Source organism: Rattus norvegicus, chromosome 1, assembly GCF_036323735.1.
Source record: "Rattus norvegicus strain BN/NHsdMcwi chromosome 1, GRCr8, whole genome shotgun sequence".
NCBI lineage: Eukaryota > Metazoa > Chordata > Mammalia > Rodentia > Muridae > Rattus > Rattus norvegicus.
In genome coordinates, this window is record NC_086019.1 from 137,936,150 (window position 1) to 137,960,778 (window position 24,629).

The 24,629-nt window shown below is 42.6% G+C and overlaps 1 pseudogene; it reads left to right on the forward strand.

Annotated features, from left to right (window-relative positions):
* The first annotated feature begins 4,596 nt into the window (after window positions 1-4,596).
* On the forward strand, window positions 4,597-24,340 carry Actg1-ps11 (actin, gamma 1, pseudogene 11; annotated as a pseudogene).
* Window positions 24,341-24,629: the final 289 nt, after the last annotated feature.

Here is a 24,629-nt window from a genome sequence, read left to right on the forward strand (position 1 = left end):
TGAAAATTTGTGTGTGTGTGTGTGTGTCTGTGTGTGTGTGTTTGTGTGTAAATGTGTGCAGGTCACTATGTCTGTGTCTTTTCATACACATGTAGGTAAAGATCAGGAGTCATCTACCTTATTTTTTCAATCTCTCACTGGAACCTGGGTCTCACCAATTCATCTGGGGTGGCTAGGCAGCAAGGCCCAGGGATTCTCTACTTTCTGTATCCCATGGTCTGTGATTCTCAGTGTGTACCACTACACCCAGCATTTTTCATAAGCACCAGTAATGGAGCTCAGGTCTTCATTCTTGACCAGCAAGTGGTTTGCTGACCGATCCAGATTACCTAGTACTAGAAATGGGTTTTCATCTATAACAGTTAGTCATTAGCAGAGTCCACTCCTCTGAACACCAAATGATCATGTGTATTTTTTCCACACACACAACCCAATCCTTGTGTCTTGACTATAACCCAAAGAACCACACCATTCTGACCTAAGAGTCAAGTGAAGCACTGATCTTCCAGCCTCGTCGACATGCGTTAGATGACAGGAATACCTCATGTCTATCAGGAACCTATTGAAAAGTCTATTTATGTACACACACCCCAGATACACTGTATACACCACAGGAAAGGGAGAACAGCAGGGCAGGGCAGGGCAGAAACATTCACATAGACAAGGAAAGATTGGGCAACTCAGAGCCATCACTGGCCACAGTTAGGAAATCTTGAAGGCTGACATTATGAAGACTCTCCACCTGGAAGAAGAGTGAGCAGACCTATTCAAAAACCTATTCAAACCTATTCAAAAGCAGCTTGGATCTAGCGATTCCCTGATGTTGCCACCCAGATGCAGGAAGTGCTGTGCCAGTGCCAGTGCCATAGCAGTTCAAACCCATGAAGCTGGTCATTACGCACTAGAATGTGGAATTCTGCTGCTCCAAATGCCCACATCTGTTAGAACCCAATTGTCAGCTTGCACTGCAACCAAGAGGCTGAGGTCTCTCATTGTTTTCTTTTCCAGACCCATCTTACAAATATTTCAGGGGCAGAACTTAGAAGATCTTCCAGGCAAGGGAGGGTGGAAACCATACTATATGCAGGATGTGGGAGAAGCAAAGATGAGCACAGGATTAGTTGTGTTGGATGTGGCTTCTGAAAATTGTCTCAATGAGACAAAAAAGGAGCCTTCGCATCTCAGTGTGGGCCAGACATCTGTACAGCGGAGTGGAATGAGATGACTAGACAGGGCAAGCCTCAAACTGCAGCACAGCTCTAAGAACAGCTTGTCTGGGCAGATGGGGAGTTCTCCACCTTGGGGCAGGGGTGGACAGGTGCAAGGACCCCTGCTGGGCTGTGTCACTGTCCATGGTAGTCTCAAAGCAAATATGGCAGATGAGAGGGAGAGTCCTCTGGAGTTTGCCATAAAGCAGACATCTTGTAGCAGGTTCTAGTCAAGATCAGAGAGACTACCAACAAAAGACAGAAGAGGGTGGGTAAGGCAAGCAGCTTTGTTCATTTAAATAGCTCCTGGTACAATATCCTTACCCGGTGTTCTTCAGCAATTCTGTCCTAGCTCTTACCTGGAATACTCTGTGTAGCTACTAGCAAAGTTTTTTCTCCCTAGTTTCTGTTTTATCCAAACGTTTAGGTTAGCACTAAGTGAAAATAGAACTAATGAAAAGTCTTCCAATCTGACGGAAGAAGCTCAGCTTAGGTACATAAGCTACAGAACCATGGTATTCCCTATGAAATTCTTTGAATACCAATACAGTTGGCTTGCCTTATTTTATGAGTTTGCGACAATGCCATGCCCCTTATTAAAAAGGAATATTCATATTTGCATAAAAATGCAGTAATGATACCAATAGCGAATGCTTTGTATTTGTTATATACCAATTTAAAAAGCACTTTGCATACGTCAGCTGATTTAATTCTCGTAACAAGTGAGTCCATGACCTCAGTGGACAGCTGAGAAAGGTCATGCACTCCTTCAAGGTCATGCAACAAGGTCATGAAGCAGCTGAATCTGCCCTGATGTCCTGGTCAGCATTCATAGAGCCTCTTTCATATGCAGCAACACTCTTCTGCACAGATGAGTCTACTTTGCCAAGAGATTAGGTCTACATAAAACTCTTGGCTTCTTATATAAGACCCTGGTAGCCAGTTGAATGTCAGACATCAGAAGTACATAAATGGATGGCCAACTATTTATATATTGTTATGGTGAGGGGACAGAGACACAGCTAGCTCCACACTTTTATTTTCAGTAGCCTCATGAGCTTCCCTAGATTTTAAGAATCAGGACCCATATCAAACTAGGATTCATGCTCTAACAATACAAAGAATTTTGGGTCTAGTGTGCTGGTTAATTTTTATCATCAACTTGATACCACTATGGGTCCCATAACAAGAGGGAAGTTAAATCCGTTGTTTGCCTAGATCAGAGTGGCCTGTGATCAAGTCTGGAGAGCACTGTCTTCATTGGTATTTGTTGTAAGGTGGCCAAGACTACTTATGGGTGATATCATCCTTTAGGAAAAGAGCCAAGAGCTTTATAAGAAGTCTAAGGCACATCAGCCTGCAAGAGAATTAGGGAGATGTGAAATAAACATTCCTACATGGTTTCTGTTTCAATTCTTGTTATGATTCTTTCAATGATGACTACAGTGACCTGAAAGTGTCAGCCAAAAACTAAACCAAACTAAACAAAGCAAAAACCCTTTCCCTCCTCTATTTGCCTTTGGTCAGAGTGTTTTATCCTAGCCACAGAAAAGAAACTAGGACCACTAGCTAGTTTATGTAGAAACAGAATTGGGCAGTTTAAAAACGGATTTTAATATAGGCACAACACATATCTGAGCACATCAGTGTTCTCCAAGAAAGTTACAAAAGTAAAACATATTTAAGTATGAGTATGACTTTTGTGAGGAGAAGTTACTGTTACTTCTCTTAGCATTAACAATCTCTCTCTATATCTATATCTATATCTATATCTATATCTATATCTATATCTATATCTACATCTATATCTATATCTATATCATCTATATCTATATCTATATCTATATCTATATAGATATAGATATAGATATAGATATAGATATATATGCTTTCAAGTCACATATTGGATGGTTACTGAGAACACCCCTATTTTCTCCTCTCATAACTGAGACAAGTGAGGTGACTCCAGAGGTGTCTTAAATGGAATTATAACCTGATAAAGGAAAACTGAAAGCCACTGGGGTTGTGCAGTCCTTTCTCTATAATTAGAGTTTCTGTGAGATTCTTACAAAACTGCAGGTCTACAGCTGTGAAGGGACAAAAAAGACTTTGTACAACTGTGATTATGCTGGAGTTCCTGCTTCTCTGATGAAGAGTCTTTAACTGGATTCCTGTGTGTGGGGACTCTTTTTCTTCTTGCTTCTTCAGCTCTTCTCTGCATTTCTCCCATCTCATATATAACATACAATACCCCTAGTGGGCTCAGAGATGCTCCTCCACTCTTGTGATGTTTGATCTTTACTGTCCCCTCAAACTGTGAACCAAAATCAACCCTGCCTTCCTCAGGTTGTTTTTTGTTATATCTATGTACATGGTAACAGGAATGAGAAACAAAAGTAAGTAGCATAAAAGTGCTGACATTTATATGAAATGGGATAAATGTGAAAGAGTACTCATGGCAGCATTAATGTAAGCAGCACCATGATTACTGAGCAAATAATTGCTGAGCAGTGCTGCTTGTATGAACCAAGACTGGGGTTGGGAGTTGGGCCACTTTCTGATGCTCAATCCTGCCCCTCTAACTTGCAATGGTCTCAACTAACAACTGTGGGGTGCACAGTGATCAGTGTTTTGAGAACCCTCTCCATATAAATGCCCTCAGTAGCCTCAAGGAATAGGGGCCATGTCCTCTTTTTAATTGGGATGACTGAGACTCTGAGATGAAGTCATTTTCTTTTGTGCACAGAACAGCACACGGCAGAGCCGCAAATGAAGCTCTGGTGGACCCTGAAGTGCTACATCAACTTAGCTTTGCAAATGAAAGCCAAAATGAAGGCGCAAGGAACTGAGGCATTGCCAGTTGGTGCATCACCAGTTTGTTGAGAATCACAGGCTACGGAGCAGCTTTCAGGCCACTGGGGATGGGTGGCCATGATGTCCACTATCACCAAAGTGTGCCCTCATGCCCCTGTTATCTCCCCCAATGCATTTGATTTTACTCTCTGTAATGCAACAGGAAATCTGAGGCCTAACTGCATAAACACTCAACGGGACACTTTCACCCCTATGTCTCTAACCTTGTAGGAAGAAGCTTGAATGTACCAAATGTGGTCATCCATTCATATTTCCCCCAGGAGGCATAGGGCAATGTCTATATACATAGTTATTTGCCACCACCAGTATTCCAACTCACCTTTGTGTCTGGTGATAACAGAAAAGAAGTGCAGAGAACAGAGTGGTTTTCTTTGGCTGAGCTAAAAGGCTGTAGGGGAGCAGAGACACATGACCCAGAACATGACCACAGGTTGCCTTTCATCCCCACAGCCCAATATTTTGCTACATATTAAACATAAAAATATTAATATCTGTGTTAATAATACCAAATGCGATGAATGATTATATCCCCAGTAAGTGACCAAACCATGCTCTGAGAAAGTTTTGAACTAATACCTGGGTTGGGTGATAAGCCCTTCCATGTACTAGTCCCTGCCGAGAAGTCTTAGCAATGGATTTTGGCTTCACGCAAGTGATGTCCTATTTAAAGAGAGGGATTTCACATGTAGAAAGACATGCACAGAGGGACTAGACATGGGAGAAGTGGACCCTGTGGCTATAACAATGCTTCTGTCCTAGAACAGATGGCAAATGCCAGAAACTATAAGAGACAAGAGAGGCTCTAGAGCCATCAGAGAGAACGTAGTCCTGCCAGTTCCTTCTCTCAGACTCCCAGAATACAGAATTGAGACAACAAACTTCCACCATTTGAAGCCCTCTAATTGGGGTCTTTTGTCATGGCAACCACAATAACCTACTAGGATCATTAATTGTGATACCCACTGGGTCTCAGGGATCATACCGGGCTGGAGAAAGAACAAGACATAGGATGTACAATCAAACACTAGTGACAGATATCCAACCAATTGGATGACTTGATAGTCATGATTGTGGTACAGGTCAGAAGAAAAAGAAGATTCTCAGCAAGGAGACTGTGAGGTTTGAGAAAAGTTTTCCGTGGAAAGAGATGCTAAAACGGTGAGAGTCTCTAGAGTTGGGGGTGAGATTTGGTGGTAAGAGTGCACATGATAGGGGGGAGAAAACTGCTTATAAAGTCATATATGAATGGATAAGAAGGTGTGGGCTGGGTAGAGGTAGACAGGAGAGTGATTTTGTTAATAATTAATCAGTGGTCAACGTGAGGATTCAAATCTTATATCTTGTGCCATTCTAGCCAGTCATCAGGCCTGACCAACAGCCCTAAAGATGGTCTGCTGTGAAGAAGCAGTCTTGGTGAGAAAACACCATGGTGACAATGTGTTCCACTCAGCAGCTTTGCCCTTGGCCCCTGAAAGCCTTCAGTACCCACCTCATCTAAGCCAGCTGGGAAGATTAATGCTTGCCTGGGGCTTAGCCGCCATCTACTCAGACTCAAGGGTCTCAGAAAGGTCTCCTTTGTTACGGTCACATGGTCTGTAACTTCAGTTCATGGCCGTAAATGTCTCCTTTCAATTTCTTAGGTTTGGGGACTTTGAGCTGTGCTTCAGTAAAGAAAAATATCCCATGACAATAGAAGAGGAAGTGATTGATCGTCCCAATCGCCTAAGACACAAAGCTGTGGAGCACTGGCGCTACTTGACTGGGTCCAGGATTGTACTTGCCCCAGAGCACACATTGCAGCTCTGTCAGTCTCACCCTGACCTTCAACTCAGATGTTTTTCCTGTTAATAGGACTGCCTCAAACTGAAGCTTTCATGAGAATGAAACAAAACCAACCACAAAATACTCAGAATACCTGGAACTTCGTAAGCGTTCAGTTGCTACTCCATATTATTATCACTATTGTTTCTCCCATTAATTAAAATCTGCAACAATATAGACAGACTTTCAGACTTTCGGGAGCCTAAGTACATTCACACGTTCTTTGTAATCAAGTCTAAGCATGGGTAAGTGATTAGTGGCTGTGATGTTAATTAACTCTCCACAGTAAAAGGGCCAGGGAGAGTCTTGCACTTAAACAGCTGATGACTATGGAACTGCTCTGTTCTGCTAAGGCCCTCGATGGGGGCCCTCTGCCTTCCACTCAGAGCAAGCAGAAGTTAGTGAGCAAGATCACCGCTCCCCTCCTTTTTAATTAGAAAGCACTAAGAAGATGAAAATGCATAATAAGGCTCTGCAGTAGTTAAGTGTAATTCAAGTAATGTGTGCCTGGGGACCCTCTCCATCACTGCGCTGGCACGCAGAGCAGTGCAGCCAGGAGCTGGCTTGTCAGATCATGGGCTGCACCTGAGCTTGTTACACTGTCAGTTCTGTCAAATAAACGCTAGCTTTGGGACATTTCCAGGGCACTTGACCTTTCCTGAGCCTCAGTTTCCTCACGGATACTGTGATGATAGTGAAATTGACATCTTGGTGTAGTTGGAAAAACAAAATATGGCAAGGTGACAAACACAGATACCAATTGCCTTGCATTTAGAACTTAGAGCTGACATGTGGTAGGGACACGTCATAGTGTTGTTTAGGGAGAATCGAGCATCCAGGAAACAGAGATCATTATGGCAAATGAGGTGAGCCAGACACACAAAGACAAATCCTACCTGCTTCCTCTCAGAAGCATAGGGGCAGCACAAATTGGAATAGATGAGAGAGTAAACAGAAAAAGGATACAAAGTAAAGGAGGTAAGAAGATGGGGAGGCTCTAGGGGGGTTGGGAGAATGGGGGTGAATGTGATCAAAGTACATTGAATGAAAATTTCAAATACATAATAAAATATTTTTAATTAAAATATAATTACATTATTTTTCCTTCCCCTTTCTTTTCTCTAGCCCCTATATTTCCCCGCTCCCTTTAAAATATGGCTTTTTTCTTTAGTGATTACTGCTGTGTGTGTGTGTGTGTGTGTGTGTGCACGCAGATAAATACAATATGGTGAGTCCATTTGGTGTTTCTTCTTTTTATGTTTTTAGGGCTGACTGCTTGGCATTAGACACCTGTTTAGGGGGCTCATCCCTGGGAAATACTATTTCTCCTTGAAGTAGTCATTATCTGTAGCTCTTCATCTGTGGGTGGGGCCTGGTCTGATTTCCCCATTCCCTTTGAATGTCAATCTTACCCCAGTCAGAATGACTGAGAGAACAGCAAACAATAAATGCTTGAGGAGACATGGGGAAGGGAATTCTCACTCACTGTTGGTGAGGATGCAAATTGCTCCAGCCACTATAGAAGTCAGTGTGGAGAAGTCTTAAAAAGCTAAAAATAAATCTACCATATGACACAACTCCACCACTCCTTGTCATATGCCCGAAGGATTTGACATCCTTTCCACGGACATCTCTCAGCAGCATTCATTGCTGGCTACTCACATAGCCAGAAAATAGAAAAAAACTAAATGTCCTTCAGTTGATGAATGGATGATGAAAAGGTGGTACATGTACCCCGTGCAACACTGTTCAGCTGTAGGGAGACATGTTGCAGGGTCCTGCCTGAGACAAAGAACTACAGTCTACTAATGGCTCTTGGGTGATGGAGAGTTAGCCTCTACGAGGCCATGGGCCCCTATACTGGTTGTCTAATTCACAACTGTCCATCTTGAACACATACACACCACCAAGAGAAGCAATTCATCAGGTGGTATTTATATACATTTGTGCATGCACATACATATACACGTAACTATAATAATCAGAGAAAGAAAGGCTATCAACTTGAAAGTGTGCATGTGTGTGTGTGTGGTGGGGGTGAGTTTGAGGGAGGGTACCTGGGAGAAGATGCAGGAAGGAAAGGAGGAAGAAAAGTGTGTAATTATGTTCCAATTAAAAACATGTTGAAAACAGAAACCGGAAATCACGAAATTTGCAGAAGAGAGGGAACTGGAAACTATCACATTGAGTGGGGCAAGCTAGACCCAGAAAGCAAATGCAGCTACTGTCTATCTGTCTTTGGCAGTCCCTTTCTCAACTCTTCAGAGGTGAATATACAACCGGAGTGATCACACAAATGAGGAAAGTACAAAGGAACCATGGCTAGGGGGACTCTACATAGAAGACCTGAAGGCTAGAAAATGTATTTATCATGATATGAAGAGGAAAATGGGGAAAACAGGGTACAGCTTTAGTTAAGATGGGGCACAGAAGGTCAATACAGAAGAGGGAGGAAAGAGATAATTTAGCACAAAGGATGTTTGAAGTAGCCATAGGAAACCATATCATTTTATATTTACCTAACACTACAAATAATACATGTAAGTATATATGTAGACATATATATTATGTATTGTTTTAAAATATTTTTAAAGGATTCTTTGTTGCAGTTTTGGGGTTCTAGAAAATTCTTAACAGTTCAGTGGTTTAGACAGTGAGCTAGCATTGCATGATAGTAGAGAGACTGTGACCTCACACTGGGCAGGTTCAGAACCTGTCTTTGCCACTAGAGTGTCTCCTTAAGCATGTCATGGACTTCTATATTTATCTGTGAAATGGGGTATTTATCACTTAAATCAGCATCTCGTCTGTAGCATCTAAAAGTGCTAATTATTAATAAACCTGAACTGATTTGCTAGGTCAGCAACTAATTTGTTTCTGAAATTAATTCTAGGTTAAAACCCAGCATCTTATCCAGGTATTAGATCTGGTTAAAAAGAAAAAAAAACCAAAAAACTCCTACTTTGTGGTTTTGGATACTGGAGATTCCTAAGTTAGTGCCTAGTCAATATAAAAATTGGGAGGGAGACATTTAATGTGGTAGGGAGTCCAATGTCTGAGCCTTCATTATTTCTGGCCATTGCAGAGTTAATATTTCTCATCTCAGGCATCCACAGATGCCAATGTACAAGTAGTACCTTCCTTTGTTTCTTTAAAATTTTCTCTTGCTTTACAGCAGCTAATTCCTCACTGTTCTTTAGCTCAGAGAAGGCAGGCAGAAAAGCAAATGGAAAAGGAGCGCCCCTCCCCACCACACACATCCTAAACTTTGAGGATAACGGAGTGGTTCTGAGCTACTGAGAAATGGGGTGAGGGTGTATGCAACACACTGGGACTTGAGCTGTGCTTTCTGGTTTTGGGTTCCTAGAAGGGCAAACGCCTTGAGGATTTTTGCAAGACCAGGCTTTGTTTAAAAAATGAGGCTTGTAAGGAACTTACAGCTTTTGGATGAGAAAACTGGTAAGAACTCAGGGATAATCCAGGCTGGGAACAGTGTCCAGCATAGAAATCTCTACTACTTCAAATAGTATCTAACTTCTGTCTTTCTCCAATGTGTCCTCTGTTTTAAAGTCAGCTTTATAAAGATTTCATAAGGGATCCCCCAGCCCTTATGTACCAAAACAGAGAGGGGTGGGCTGGGTGCCCCCTTTTAATAGTAGAAAGCTAGGTTCTGTGTAGTTCAGGGATGTCTACACATCATATTTTGAATTACCCCTGGGTATTACTCTCCTTCTGTAATGTGAAGCTAGGGTCATGAATGAGACCAATGACCCCAGTCACACTTGGCTTCAGGGAAATGTCTTCTATGTTGTGCTTATTCTGCATAGACTCTGGGGCTTCTGATGTGCAGCAGAGTGGAAACACTTTGTGGCTACATCTTATGCCAGATTACATGGGCCTGCTAGTGGATAGTGGGAGCTAACTATTATCACCAGGAAGTTTTTGACAAAGCCATTATAAATGAAAGTAAACATATAATAAAATGGATTATATTTGAAAATGCCCCAAATTCATCAGTTTTGATTACATTATTGCATTTTTGCCATGTCTATTTTAACTATAGGGTGAAACTGATGTGGTAGGCTACTCTGTGTTCTGCATGTCTCCTTATGAAGTTGACCACAGTGGGACTATTGGAACACCGTGGAAATAGGCATGCCCCTCCCCCTGAGGAGTAGAGGATCCAGCATAGGTTGGATGAACGGGCTGAAGTGAATCTAGAGCAGAAGCCTGAGCTGAAAACTATTGCTCACAGGAGGTGTCTGGGCTTCAGAGCAGGGGATTCTCCTGATCACCGTATGAAGAGCTAGAGTGTGGCTTGCACTGTGGATTGAACTGTGCCCCCTTTTCATGCTTACATATTGAAACTCCTGATGGGATGGTATTTGGAAATGAGGCCTTTGGGAATAGGATGAGGCCACCTTTGATTGCTGTCAAGAGAAGGAGAAAGGTTAGCTTTGTCAAGCATAGAAGTTTATTTTGTTCCATGCTTTGGGTCCTAGAAAAGCAAATGGCGTGGCTTAAGCTCTTTGACTGTCTCAGCTCATGGCAGATGGCAGTATGAAGCAAGGGTAGGTATGGGCAATTGTATTTTAAACAGGAAGCAAAGACTGGGAGGGGTCCATGTTGGGCCCTCTTAATAACAATCTCATGAGAATTAACCAGTCTCGACTGAGCAATATCAGAATTTTTTCTAAGGCAGTCCTAAGAACATCCTTAAAAGCTCCACCACCTCCCAGTACCATCATACTGAGGATAAAGCTTTTAGCATATCAAACTATTAGAAAAACATTAATTGTTATATCATAGTAAGATATAGAAATGAATGATCTTGTGGAGGTGAGTGTTCTTATAAGAGTGTCCTCATAGGAACTGACAGAAGAGAGATGACTCTTTCTCTGTGTTGTCATGATCTAGGAAGAAGAAATCCATTAATGAACGAACCCATTTACAGAAATGAAACTCCAAAGGATCTTAATCCTTTCCAGCTTTGAGAAGAGTAAGATTCTTTGAGGAGAGAAAGATACCAACAGGAAGGCTGAGCAGAGGCAACAAACAGGGTAGTCTAGGAAAATCAGCACAGAGCCTGACCACCAAATATCCAAACAAACACCATTCCTCTAGAAGGGACTAGACAGCTGGAATGTCTTCAAATGTGGCCAGTATCCGCCAGCTACAACTGAGAAAAATCAAATCAGTTATTTAATAACAATCCTTGTTGTCTAAATATAAAATTCCTATATAGATAAATAAAGAAAACAGGCAGGCTTTGTAGTACCACAACTCTGAAGGACACAACCTCTTCTAAAACTGGAGCACAACAAGGAAGAGATTTGAAATGTTCTAAACTTAGAGAATCAAAAAAGGCATCCTCTGCAATTGAAACTCAAAAGACTTTGGGTGCAGCTCTCCTCGGTGCTGAAAAGCTGGACTCAACTGTTGCCACAGGAAGGTGCTGCTGTCATTGTGTGGGTGAGAAAACAAAGCCATAGAAGCTGCCAAGAGCCAGAAAGACACAGGAAGCAAGAAGGAAATTCCCTCTCCCATCTACAACCTCCTATCTGTCTCCCTTGTCCTTTTCAGTAGTGCCTATCAGGATACCAAGAAGAGGAAATGAGTTGCAGGGGATCCAGGGAATCAGCATTTCAGAAGTAGTGTAAGGCCCTCCTTAGACACCAATGATAACGCTGCCCAGAAGTGGAGCTCAGAGACAGAGCGCCCCCACCTCTACCTAATCTGAAACGGGAAAGAATGATGAGGGCGTACACTGGATCGACCCTCTACCAGTTTAGGAAACAAACCAAACAACAGCAGTAATAAAATAGTGCTTCATCTTTTCAGAGGGTAGAATGCACACGGGGTGATGTTTGGGAAGTGAGACACAATTCTGAGAATTAAAAACAAAGCATTGTTGGTGTCTGAAGGAGATGAACCTGTGAAAGCCTGGCTGAGTACGTGTGGAATCCTCTCTGTTTAAAGCAGGTTTCTGTTAAGCTGTTTTGTGTTTGGTGGGAATTGAGTCATCTTACTTATTTGGGATTTTAAGGCCCATTTTCTATCTCAGGCTCTTCTCTAATATCCAACTGACCTCCTTTCTGAAGAGCATTTGAAATGTCCAAGTCTCTGGCTTTGCATCCAGTGGTTATCAACAAAACCTTAGGGGAGCATCTCTCCTCATGACAATACTGTGAAGAAAAAAAAAAGCTGTATCCTCTTGGAAAGTATCCTAGCAACTGAATCTCAATAGCTACATCTACTAGTCACCTCCTGGGGAGGGGGCCAGGCTCCTGCACTAAATGCTAAAGGGTGTGGTGGCTTGGGAAGCATAATTCCTACTAGGGGGAGGTCATAATTTAACAGGGAAGGAAGCAGTATAAGCTGTACTTGCAGGAGCATTAACTTTGTGTGAAGGTGTGTGAGGGTCAAGAAATAGCTAAAAATGAGAAATACACAGGAAAAAAGGAGTGGTACATGTATGGTGGCCTTTGGGAGGTAAGAAGGGCCTTGCCAGGTCACAAGGAAATCATTCTAGGCAAGGACAGCTCTCAGTTGCAGAGAGGAGTCATAGGACCATTTCTGAAGCTGGAGGAGGGCAGGCAGGCAGCTTACAGATCCTCTGGAAGCATTTGACACTCACCCTGAGGGTGACAGGAAACCATTGGAGACACTGTTGAACACAGCAGCTGTAGGGTTGCCAGGGTTGCAGCTGTCCATCTACCAAGTCACACCTGGACGCAAAAGCTCTGAGAGAAAATCCAAGTCCTGTTGATCCTGATTCAACCTGTACCTAGCTGCAGGTTCTGCTAGCCCTCCCACTCCGCCCCCTAATTCTTCTTAGCATAGATGAATCATGTTGCCTTTTGTCACTTGCAAGAATACTTGTAATGTAATTGAAAAGTATTCATTCTCTCTCTGACCTCTCATTGCCCCCCTTTTACCTCCCACATGTCTAGTCAACTTTTTTCTGCTTTTTTGGGCTTCCTCCCCTTGATTCCACAGACAAATACAGTTAAACATAATGATCTCTGGCTCCATATTCTTGCAAGTGACATAATGGTGTTGTTCTGAATAAACAAAACCATATATATATATATATATATATATATATATATATATATGTTCTTATTGATTCATCAGTGGGTTCCTAAGTTGATTCCATAGGTTGGCTATAGTGAGAAGCGTCATAACAAGTACGAGTATGAGGGTGACTGCTGACTTTGATTCTTGGGGTATATATGTCCAAATAACTTCACCTATTTTTCAAGCTCTGGCTAGTGATCGCAGTGCCTGCCTCTCATAGCAAGGCTGACTCGTGTTAACCCACATCATCTTTCCCCTGTAAATTGTACTTCCTCTTCCATGCGGCTCGTTGGGCCAAAACAGTTGAGACACAGAAACTTCTGGTAAGTGGGGAACTGTATGGCAGTCATTGAGACTGTTCTGAATGCTGCTCATAACAGGGTCTCCAAGAAGCTTCCTCTGTCCATTTTGGATTGTGTTAACTGATTATTCGTGAGGCGCTAACAGCTTGAAAGCAAAAAGCTCTAACAGCCACGAACCATGTGTGACAGCTCATGCACTGCAGCAAGGCTGGGCAGCTCTTCTTCTGATTAGGGAACTGCTTCTAAAGCCAGTGGGCTAACCTGGGCCTGCTCTTCTTACAGAGGTAGTGAGCGTAAGAGTGAGGGGATGAATAAACCGTGCATGGCCCTTAAGGTCTGGGCTTAGAACCATTTCCTGTTGCCTTCATTTTCATGTCATGTGAAATCCCAAATGAGACTGTAATGAACAACGACGGTGGTTGAGCATTCTGAAATAGAAGAGAGAGTCCTGAAAGGAATCAGGACATACAGAGTTACCGAGTTGCTACCTGAAGAAATCAACCTTCGAACTGTACCCAGAGACAGAGTGTTTGGATTGCACTAAGTCTGGGGAGGCCACCAATATTTTTAATGGCAGCTGCAACTGTCGCAGGTAGATTCTTTACCTAGAGCTCTCCCTGTCAATCAATCATGTATAACCCAATATCTATAACGATATATGACCTTCTGTGAAAATGGCTTTTCTGCACTAGCTGCCTCTTGCATGTAATTTGTGGGACTTCTTTTATTTTAGTCGCTTCAACAGCCCTGCAGCCTTTAAGCATCTTTGGACCACTCATCCAGCCACACCTGAGCCCCTGTTTCCCAACTGCAATTCCAAAGACTTTAAATAAATTTTGTTAACAATATTTTAGCTAAATTAATTGACATCTGTTGGCCAAAGTAAGTTCCATGTGTGGTCAGGCTGGGAGTCAAGGTTTGGCATGCAAAGCTTTCGATGGCAGATGGAATGAGGAAGCAGAGCAAGTGGTACAATCTAGTGCCTGCCTATTGCTGTCTGCTCCTGATTCTCCATGGGGACAGACAGCCAGCCTTGGGGAAGCACAGAGTGCCACAGAGATCAGAGAAAGGTGTGCCTCACTCAGCATGAACACAGCAGACTCATCTAAGAGGAATTAGCTGGTGTTTAGAGATGAGTAGGACTCACCATTTGAACCCTTGCTGGGTCTTAATTAGGATTTTATTGCTATGCGAAGACACCATGACCACGGGTATTCTTTCTTTTTTTTTTTTATTAACTTGAGTATTTCTTATATACATTTCGAGTGTTATTCCCTTTCCCGGTTTCCGGGCAAACATCCCCCTCCCCCCTCCCCTTCCTTATGGGTGTTCCCCTCCCAACCCTCCCCCCATTGCCGCCCTCCCCCCATAGACTAGTTCACTGGGGGTTCAGTCTTAGCAGGACCCAGGGCTTCCCCTTCCACTGGTGCTCTTACTAGGATATTCATTGCTACCTATGGGGTCAGAGTCCAGGGTCAGTCCATGTATAGTCTTTAGGTAGTGGCTTAGTCCCTGGAAGCTCTGGTTGCTTGGCATTGTTGTACTTTTGGGGTCTCGAGCCCCTTCAAGCTCTTCCAGTTCTTTCTCTGATTCCTTCAATAGGGGACCTATTCTCAGTTCAGTGGTTTGCTGCTGGCATTCGCCTCTATATTTGCTGTATTCTGGCTGTGTCTCTCAGGAGCGATCTACATCCGGCTCCTGTCGGTCTGCACTTCTTTGCTTCATCCATCTTGTCTAATTGGGTGGCTGTATATGTATGGGCCACATGTGGGGCAGGCTCTGAATGGGTGTTCCTTCAGTCTCTGTTTTAATCTTTGCCTCTCCCTTCCCTGCCAAGGGTATTCTTTTTCCTCATTTAAAGAAGGAGTGAAGCATTCACATTTTGATCATCCGTCTTGAGTGTCGTTTGTTCTAGGTATCTAGGGTAATTCAAGCATTTGGGCTAATAGCCACTTATCAACGAGTGCATACCATGTATGTCTTTCTGTGATTGGGTTAGCTCACTCAGGATGATATTTTCCAGTTCCAACCATTTGCCTACGAATTTCATAAAGTCGTTGTTTTTGATAGCTGAGTAATATTCCATTGTGTAGATGTACCACATTTTCTGTATCCATTCCTCTGTTGAAGGGCATCTGGGTTCTTTCCATTTTCTGGCTATTATAAATAAGGCTGCGATGAACATAGTGGAGCACGTGTCTCTTTTATATGTTGAGGCATCTTTTGGGTATATGCCCAAGAGAGGTATAGCTGGATCCTCAGGCAGTTCAATGTCCAATTTTCTGAGGAACCTCCAGACTGATTTCCAGAATGGTTTTACCAGTCTGCAATCCCACCAACAATGGAGGAGTGTTCCTCTTTCTCCACATCCTCGCCAGCATCTGCTGTCACCTGAGTTTTTGATCTTAGCCAATCGCACTGGTGTGAGGTGAAATCTCAGGGTTGTTTTGATTTGCATTTCCCTTATGACTAAAGATGTTGAACATTTCTTTAGGTGTTTCTCAGCCATTCGGCATTCCTCAGCTGTGAATTCTTTGTTTAGCTCTGAACCCCATTTTTTAATAGGGTTATTTGTTTCCCTGCGGTCTAACTTCTTGAGTTCTTTGTATATTTTGGAAATAAGGCCTCTATCTGTTGTAGGATTGGTAAAGTTCTTTTCCCAATCTGTTGGTTGCCGTTTTGTCCTAACCACAGTGTCCTTTGCCTTACAGAAGCTTTGCAGTTTTATGAGATCCCATTTGTCGATTCTTGATCTTAGAGCATAAGCCATTGGTGTTTTGTTCAGGAAATTTTTTCCAGTGCCCATGTGTTCCAGATGCTTCCCTAGTTTTTCTTCTATTAGTTTGAGTGTGTCTGGTTTGATGTGGAGGTCCTTGATCCACTTGGACTTAAGCTTTGTACAGGGTGATAAGGATGGATCGATCTGCATTCTTCTACATGTTGCCCTCCAGTTGAACCAGCACCATTTGCTGAAAATGCTATCTTTTTTCCATTGGATGGTTTTGGCTCCTTTGTCAAAAATCAAGTGACCATAGGTGTGTGGGTTCATTTCTGGGTCTTCAATTCTATTCCATTGGTCTATCTGTCTGTCTCTGTACCAATACCATGCAGTTTTTATCACTATTGCTCTGTAATACTGCTTGAGTTCAGGGATAGTGATTCCCCCTGAAGTCCTTTTATTGTTGAGGATAGCTTTAGCTATCCTGGGTTTTTTGTTATTCCAGATGAATTTGCAAATTGTTCTGTCTAACTCTTTGAAGAATTGGATTGGTATTTTGATGGGGATTGCATTGAATCTGTAGATTGCTTTTGGTAAAATGGCCATTTTTACCATATTAATCCTGCCAATCCATGAGCATGGGAGATCTTTCCATCTTCTGAGGTCTTCTTCAATTTCTTTCCTCAGTGTCTTGAAGTTCTTATTGTACAGATCTTTTACTTGCTTGGTTAAAGTCACACCGAGGTACTTTATATTATTTGGGTCTATTATGAAGGGTGTCGTTTCCCTAATTTCTTTCTCGGCTTGTTTCTCTTTTGTATAGAGGAAGGCAACTGATTTATTTGAGTTAATTTTATACCCAGCCACTTTGCTGAAGTTGTTTATCAGCTTTAGTAGTTCTCTGGTGGAACTTTTGGGATCACTTAAATATACTATCATGTCATCTGCAAATAGTGATATTTTGACCTCTTCTTTTCCGATCTGTATCCCTTTGATCTCCTTTTGTTGTCTGATTGCTCTGGCTAGAACTTCAAGAACTATATTGAATAAGTAGGGAGAGAGTGGGCAGCCTTGTCTAGTCCCTGATTTTAGTGGGATTGCTTCAAGTTTCTCTCTATTTAGTTTAATGTTAGCAACTGGTTTGCTGTATATGGCTTTTACTATGTTTAGGTATGGGCCTTGAATTCCTATTCTTTCCAGGACTTTTATCATGAAGGGGTGTTGAATTTTGTCAAATGCTTTCTCAGCATCTAATGAAATGATTATGTGGTTCTGTTCTTTCAGTTTGTTTATATAATGGATCACGTTGATGGTTTTCCGTATATTAAACCATCCCTGCATGCCTGGGATGAAGCCTACTTGATCATGGTGGATGATTGTTTTGATGTGCTCTTGAATTCGGTTTGCCAGAATTTTATTGAGTATTTTTGCGTCGATATTCATAAGGGAAATTGGTCTGAAGTTCTCTTTCTTTGTTGTGTCTTTGTGTGGTTTAGGTATAAGAGTAATTGTGGCTTCATAGAAGGAATTCGGTAGGGCTCCATCTGTTTCAATTTTGTGGAATAGTTTGGATAATATTAGTATGAGGTCTTCTATGAAGGTTTGATAGAATTCTGCACTAAACCCGTCTGGACCTGGGCTCTTTTTGGTTGGGAGACCTTTAATGACTGCTTCTATTTCCTTAGGAGTTATGGGGTTGTTTAACTGGTTTATCTGTTCCTGATTTAACTTCGATACCTGGTATCTGTCTAGGAAATTGTCCATTTCCTGAAGATTTTCAAATTTTGTTGAATATAGGTTTTTATAGTAAGATCTGATGATTTTTTGAATTTCCTCCGAATCTGTAGTTATGTCTCCCTTTTCATTTCTGATTTTGTTAATTTGGACACACTCTCTGTGTCCTCTCGTTAGTCTGGCTAAGGGTTTATCTATCTTGTTGATTTTCTCAAAGAACCAACTTTTGGTTCTGTTGATTCTTTCTATGGTCCTTTTTGTTTCTACTTGGTTGATTTCAGCTCTGAGTTTGATTATTTCCTGCCTTCTACTCCTCCTGGGTGTATTTGCTTCTTTTTGTTCTAGAGCTTTTAGGTGTGCTGTCAAGCTGCTGACATATGCTCTTTCCTGTTTCTTTCTGCAGGCACTCAGCGCTATGAGTTTTCCTCTTAGCACAGCTTTCATTGTGTCCCATAAGTTTGAGTATGTTGTATCTTCATTTTCATTAAATTCTAAAAAGTTTTTAATTTCTTTCTTTATTTCTTCCTTGACCAGGTTATCATTGAGTAGAGCATTGTTCAATTTCCACGTATATGTGGGCATTCTTCCCTTATTGTTATTGAAGACCAGTTTTAGGCCGTGGTGGTCCGATAGCACGCATGGGATTATTTCTATCTTTCTGTACCTGTTGAGGCCCGTTTTTTGACCAATTATATGGTCAATTTTGGAGAAAGTACCATGAGGAGCTGAGAAGAAGGTATATCCTTTTGCTTTAGGATAGAATGTTCTATAAATATCCGTTAAGTCCATTTGGCTCATGACTTCTCTTAGTCTGTCTACATCACTGTTTAATTTCTGTTTCCATGATCTGTCCATTGATGAGAGTGGGGTGTTGAAATCTCCCACTATTATTGTGTGAGGTGCAATGTGTGTTTTGAGCTTTAGTAAGGTTTCTTTTACATATGTAGGTGCCCTTGTATTTGGGGCATAGATATTTAGGATTGAGAGTTCATCTTGGTTGATTTTTCCTTTGATGAATATGAAGTGTCCTTCCTTATCTTTTTTGATGACTTTTAGTTGGAAATTGATTTTATTTGATATTAGAATGGCTACTCCAGCTTGCTTCTTCTGACCATTTGCTTGGAAAGTTGTTTTCCAGCCTTTCACTCTGAGGTAGTATCTGTCTATGTCTCTCAGGTGTGTTTCCTGTAGGCAGCAGAATGCAGGGTCCTCGTTGCGTATCCAGTTTGTTAATCTATGTCTTTTTATTGGGGAGTTGAGGCCATTGATATTGAGAGATATTAAGGAATAATGATTATTTCTTCCCGTTATATTCATATTTGATGTGAGGTTATGTTTGTGTGCTTTCATTCTCTTTGTTTTGTTGCCAAGACGATTAGTTTCTTGCTTCTTCTAGGGTATAGCTTGCCTCCTTATGTTGGGCTTTACCATTTATTATCCTTTGTAGTGCTGGATTTGTAGAAAGATATTGTGTAAATTTGGTTTTGTCATGGAATATCTTGGTTTCTCCATCAATGTTAATTGAGAGTTTTGCTGGATACAGTAATCTGGGCTGGCATTTGTGTTCTCTTAGGGTCTGTATAACATCAGTCCAGGATCTTCTGGCCTTCATAGTTTCTGGCGAGAAGTCTGGTGTGATTCTGATAGGTCTCCCTTTATATGTTACTTGACCTTTTTCCCTTACTGCTTTTAATATTCTTTCTTTATTTTGTGCGTTTGGTGTTTTGACAATTATGTGACGGGAGGTGTTTCTTTTCTGGTCCAATCTATTTGGAGTTCTGTAGGCTTCCTGTATGTCTATGGGTATCTCTTTTTTTAGGTTAGGGAAGTTTTCTTCTATGATTTTGTTGAAGATATTTACTGGTCCTTTGAGCTGGGAGTCTTCACTCTCTTCTATACCTATTATCCTTAGGTTTGATCTTCTCATTGAGTCCTGGATTTCCTGTATGTTTTGGACCAGTAGCTTTTTCCGCTTTACATTATCTTTGACAGTTGAGTCAATGATTTCTATGGAATCTTCTGCTCCTGAGATTCTCTCTTCCATCTCTTGTATTCTGTTGGTGAAGCTTGTATCTACAGCTCCTTGTCTCTTCTTTTGGTTTTCTATATCCAGGGTTGTTTCCATGTGTTCTTTCTTGATTGCTTCTATTTCCATTTTTAATTCCTTCAACTGTTTGATTGTGTTTTCCTGGAATTCTTTCAGGGATTTTTGCGATTCCTCTCTGTAGGCTTTTACTTGTTTATTAATGTTTTCCTGTGCTTCCCTAAGTGTGTTCAGGTCTTTCCTGAAGTCCTCCAGCATCATGATCAAATATGATTTTGAAACTAGCTCTTGCTTTTCTGGTGTGTTTGGATATTCCATGTTTGTTTTGGTGGGAGAATTGGGCTCCGATGATGGCATGTAGTCTTGGTTTCTGTTGCTTGGGTTCCTGCGCTTGCCTCTCGCCATCAGATTATCTCTAGTGTTACTTTGTTCTGCTATTTCTGACAGTGGCTAGACTGTCCTATAAGCCTGTGTGTCAGGAGTGCTGTAGACCTGTTTTCCTCTCTTTCAGTCAGTTATGGGGACAGAGTGTTCTGCTTTCGGGCGTGTAGTTTTTCCTCTCTACAGGTCTTCAGCTGTTCCTGTGGGCCTGTGTCTTGAGTTCACCAGGCAGCTTTCTTGCAGCAGAAAATTTGGTCTTACCTGTGGTCCCGAGGCTCAGGTTTGCTCGTGGGGTGCTGTCCAGGGGCTCTCTGCAGCGGCAGCAACCAGGAAGACCTGTGCCGCCCCTTCCGGGAGCTTCAGTGCACCAGGGTTCCAGATGGTCTTTGGCTTTTTCCTCTGGCGTCCGAGATGTGTGTGCAGGGAGCAGTCTCTTCTGGTTTCCCAGGCCTGTCTGCCTCTCTGAAGGTTTAGCTCTCCCTCCCACGGGATTTGGGTGCAGAGAACTGTTTATCCGGTCTGTTTCCTTCAGGGTCCGGCGGTGTCTCTGGCAGGGGTCCTGCCGCTCCTGGGCCCTCCCCCACGGGAGCCCAGAGGCCTTATACAGTTTCCTCTTGGGCCAGGGATGTGGGCAGGGGTGAGCAGTGTTGGTGGTCTCTTCCGCTCTGCAGCCTCAGGAGTGCCCACCTGACCAGGCGGTTGGGTCTCTCTCTCACCGTGTCTGGGAGCAGAGAGCTGCTGCGGGCTGGGATCCGCGGGTGTGGGACTTCCGGTAAACACAGAACGTGCCCGGTTCTAGAGAAATTCTGCTTCCGTGTGTCCCAAGCTCACCAGGCAGCTTTCTTGCAGCAGAAAATTTGGTCTTACCTGTGGTCCCGAGGCTCAAGTTCGCTCGTGGGGTGCTGCCCAGGGGCTCTCTGTAGCGGCAGCAACCAGGAAGACCTGTGCCGCCCCTTCCGGGAGCTTCAGTGCACCAGGGTTCCAGATGGTCGACATTTATCTGATGCTGACTTATACAGTTCAGAGGTTTAGTCCACAGTCATCATGGTGGGAAACATATCAGCATGTAGGAAGATTTGAAGCTCAAGAAGGAGCTTAGAGTTCTGCATATGTATCAGCTGGCAACAGGAAGAGAAAGTGACATGGGCTTGGCTTCAAAGGCAACCCCAAGTGACACACTCGCTCCAACAAGGCCACACTGTCTAAGACAGTGACTCCTTATAAGCCTATGGGGATCATTTTTATTCAAATTCCCACACTGGGGGATGATTTAAGAATGACCACTATTATACCCACTTTTGGAAACCTACTACTGGCTTTTAAGTGTTTGACTTGGCAGAGAAGTAACAACAAGCCTTCTTGCAAAAGCTTTTATGCACTCTGTGACTCTCAAGGCTGTGAACAATGTTCAGGATAATTTTGCACCAACATGTGCTTCCATAGTTTATTGTGAGAGTTATCACTTGCCAGTCTGAATGCTCTGTGAAAACAGGAAGAAAATAACACGTCATGAAACCACAATTGGAAATTCCAAGCCCAGTCCTTGGGAATATGAGAATCCTGACGCTTATACCACTTGGGCCAAGGAATAGAAGAGTTGCTCTTATTTGGCCCGTGTGCACAAAGGTCTAAAATACTGTGATTCTTCCATGAGGTACTATCAATGTCTCACTGCCGTGGGACATCCTTTCCACTGGAGGAGCCATGCTTGTCTTTATGTAGCTGACCGTCAGTTATATTTTCTCTCCTCTACACAGTAGGTTCCCGTTGATTTTCTTTCTTCCATTCCTTCAGCTTCTCTCCATACTAGATACAGTCACTTGCTAGGATCTGCTCTCACCAATGCAGGCTGCAGTCTGAGCTGTGATCTCTAATATGACAAGACCAATCTCTTGCACATAAACCTGTGAATTCTTTTGGAATTTTGTGCCTCCCTTCCACATGTAACTTCCCTTTAGCAGTACAATGTGAACAAGTTGTTTAAACCTGATTTCTTATACTATGGTATACTATTGGAATATCAGCTATGATCCATTCATTGGGTCTTGCTAGGTAGCTTCCATGTTAATAAATATAAAGAATCTAGAAGAAGACCTACTTTATACTGTGAAGGCTCTAGAGATAGTGGAAGCTACCATAGTAATCATCCTAATCATCCTCTCTCTCTCTCTCTCTCTCTCTCTCTCTCTCTCTCTCTCTCTCTCTCTGTGTGTGTGTGTGTGTGTGTGTGTGTGTGTGTGTGTGTGTGTTCTGGTTTACTGTTAGTTGACATCACTGGCCAGGGGCAATGGAATAACAGAGAGCAAAGCAGTGGCCAACTGGAACAAAGGTGAGAAAAATACAGACTGGGTGATCCTGAAATATAATCAATCCAGTAAGACAAAGAGCTAACTAATTAGCTCCAGAGAATGGACTGCATACAACACCTACCAAAGCAGCAATTGTGTTTTTAAATGGCATCTTGTCACTTGCGCTTCACGAGATGTATTGTATGTGTGCAAGTTCTTAGAGACCAAATTTTCTCTTCCCATAAAACATTATGGCAGCAGTCATGGCCCTAACTCAGACAGAAACAATCAATGTGGATCCACTTCTTAAATCAGAGCTGTGTGGCTAGCAGTGATTAGAAATGGAGCTTAGAAACTGTCAGAATAATGGATTTAAGCAAAAGGGAAACCTCATGATGAGGAAGATTATAGTGGTACAGAGGCTGAGCTGTGTAAAAACTGAAAGAGGAAGGAAGAGAGGGAGGCAGAGGGAGAGAGGGAGGGCAAGGGGTAGAGAGAAAGAGAAGGGCACTGGGGAGAAAGAGATCACATTCACTGATAATGGGGCAAATGATTTGCTGATTTCTAATGTGGTGTGGGAAGAAGAAGGAAGCATTGCATGTTTAGGTAAGAACTGAATATTTCAGAGTCATTTGTGGATGTGTGAAGGAAGGAGACCATGGCTTTCTTCAAGCTCAAACAAGAAGAAAAAGAAACCAAGTTTCAGATCAAGCAGTGTTAGCACCAAATAGAGGTTTTAAAATGAACAGTATGAAGGAAAATTATGCTAGAAAGCCACTCCTCAATCCAAAGCTTAGGTGCTTTGGGGATCAAGGTGGATGAAGAAAGAGATTGTGGGGGATGCAGAGATAGCTCAGCAAGCTAAGAGCATCTACTGCTCTTACAGTGAACCCGGGTTCAGTTCTCAGGACCCACATCATGTGGCTAACCTGCATATAACTCTAGTTTCTGAGAATCTAATACTCTCTTCTAGCCTCAGAGGGTACTTATTTATATGGGGTGCAAGACCATGTGTGTGTGTGTGCACGCAGACACACACACACACACATACACACACACACACACACACACACTCAGGCACACATATATTCGAAAATAAATAAATAAATGTATCCTTAAAGAACAAAGAAAGTGACTCAGTCTCTGCCAACAATCTTCACTGCATGTGCTTGGCTGCTCCTTTGCCTGGTAAGGGCTGATTTTAATAGAAAAAGTCACTGTGCTCATCATTGACAATGACTCTGGCATGTACAAAGCTGACTTTGCTAATGAATATGCTCCCAGAGCTATGTTTCCCTTCATTGACTGGTACCTTTGACACTAGGGTGTCATGGTAGGCATGAGACAGAAGGACTCCTGCGTGGGTGAAGAGGCCAATGTCAACAGGAATATCTTGACCCTGAAGTACTCTATTGAACACTGCATTGTCACCAACTGGGAGGATCTGGCACCACACATTCTACAATGAGCTGCATATAGCCAATGAGGAAAACCCAGTGCTTCTGACTGGAGCACCACTCCCAACCCCAAGGCTAAGAGAGAGTAGATGACACAGATAATGTTTGAAACCTTCAACACCCAAACCATGTATGTGACCATCCACATGATGCTGTCCCTGTATGGCTCTGGGCACACCATTGCCATTGTCATGGCTCCTGGTCCCTGGGTCACACATACAATGACTATCTTTGAGGACTATTCCTTTCCTTATGTCATCCTTGGTTTGGACTTGGCTGGCTGGGACATGACAGACTACCTCATGAAGAGTTTGACTGGTGAGGGTTACAGCTTCAACCCACAGTTGAATAGGAGATTGTGTATGGCATTAATGACAGGTTGTGCAATCCCAGGATTTTGAGCAAGAAATAGCCACTTCAGCTACTCAATGAGATCAGCATCATCAATGAGAGATTTGATGTCCAGAAGTGGTCTTCCAGTGCTTTGTACTGTGCATGCAGTGCTGTGGCTTCCATGAGATCATCTTCAACTCTACCACCATGTACCCAGTCATTGCTGACAGGATGCAGAAGATCAAGATGCTGTCTTCCAGCACAATAAAGATCAAGGTCATTGCTCCCCTGAGCACAATCCCTCAGAGGATAGGTGCTAAGTCTGGATTAATGGCTCCATCTTGGCCGTACTGTCTACATTTTACAGATGTGGATCAGGAAGCAGGAG